The sequence below is a fragment of the Haemaphysalis longicornis genome, unplaced genomic scaffold, assembly GCF_048455015.1.
Source record: "Haemaphysalis longicornis isolate Haplotype H1 unplaced genomic scaffold, Haemaphysalis longicornis Haplotype H1 scaffold_166, whole genome shotgun sequence".
Classification (NCBI taxonomy): Eukaryota; Metazoa; Arthropoda; class Arachnida; order Ixodida; family Ixodidae; genus Haemaphysalis; species Haemaphysalis longicornis.
In genome coordinates this window covers 211,454-212,763 of record NW_027526272.1, presented here as the reverse complement: position 1 = coordinate 212,763, position 1,310 = coordinate 211,454, and the positions used below count along the sequence as shown (strand labels likewise).

The 1,310-nt window shown below is 50.8% G+C and overlaps 1 non-coding gene across 1 annotated transcript; it reads left to right on the top strand.

Annotated features, from left to right (window-relative positions):
• Window positions 1-389: 389 nt before the first annotated feature.
• On the top strand, window positions 390-525 carry LOC144166293 (U4 spliceosomal RNA). Its single transcript, XR_013321632.1, has one exon. It is a non-coding gene; the product is annotated as a U4 spliceosomal RNA (small nuclear RNA).
• The last annotated feature ends 785 nt before the right edge of the window (window positions 526-1,310 follow it).

Below are 1,310 nucleotides of genomic sequence, written 5' to 3'. Positions count from 1 at the left end.
CTTGTGAATATCCATGGCAAGCAACGTCCGCACTTTGCGAGATCGGCCGCCAAGTAGCACCATTAGTGATAAGTGCTCAAGTCCATCCTCTGTACCCAGACGAGGTCTGAACCCAATCTGCGTGAGGTGGTACCACCGGTAAGTGTCCATCCACCACTGAAGTCGCGTAGCCAGCATTCGCTCCAACAGTTCCCACAAGGTGCACATTAAGGCAATTGGGCGCAGATTGGGGAGATGCTCGGGTGGTTTGCCTGGCTTCGGTATAGCGACGATATCTGCCCAGAGCCATGACTTTGGTATTTGGCCCGAGAGCCACACCTCACACCTCAAGGAGACGGCTCAGGGCCGGATCGTGGAGGTTCTTATAAACCTCGTACGTAACGCCGTCGAGCTTTGCGCAGATGCAGTGTCGCACCCAATGGGGAGTGGCCGAGGGGCGACTGTTGCTAGTTGAAAACAATGCCTAGTTCATAGCTAGCTTTCCTTGACAGGAGAGGAACCTGAGCATCATGCACAACGTAGATGCTTCAACGATGGTGGACGTGCCGCGGAATGCCATGTATCCCGCTATCATCCGGAAACGGGAAGTTCACGCTCATTGGGTCCCTTCAAAATCTTTTCTGCCTTGTGGAGATGAAGATGTCTTAAATATCAGTGATACGTGTTCACTGTAAGCCCCATCGCCCACTTTGAAGTCACGTAAGTCACGTAAGCCCCATCGCCCACTTTGAAGGTGATGGGCGACCCATTGATGTCCCCAGTGCCCATCTTTTTGCCGTTACAGCTGGATGACACTGCTCCCTCCAAGAAATGCATCATTGCTACCGACGATCTCGCGGATTGAAGCTCTTCATTTGCAGACATGGGCAAAATGTCCCTTTTTGAGGCATTTGTTGCACTTCTATGTAGTGTGCGGCGAGCAGCCACAGAACATACACTGCTTTGCTTCGGATTCAGGTGGCTGCTTTTCTCGTGTTACAGTCCCCTTTCGATTTTTTGGAGGTTCAATCGTTTTACGAGTCTAGAGGACTGTGCCTACGTTTCCTTCCTTGCGTGTTGGGAGCGTAGCAGCTTGTTCTTTTGGAACTTCAGACTGTCGCGCCATGTTTGTGGCTTTTTGGAGGGTAACCTCAGCGTCAAGCTGTATTCATTCAGACAGCCTGTGGTCCATGATGACCACTTCTATCCGGTTCCCAATCATTTTGTCATCAGTTCTCCGAACCTCCACAACTCGCCCAGATGGCGTATCTAAGCTACGAACTCTTCGAAAACTTCTTCTTAACACTGCTCTCTTCTGAAAAATGTTGCTC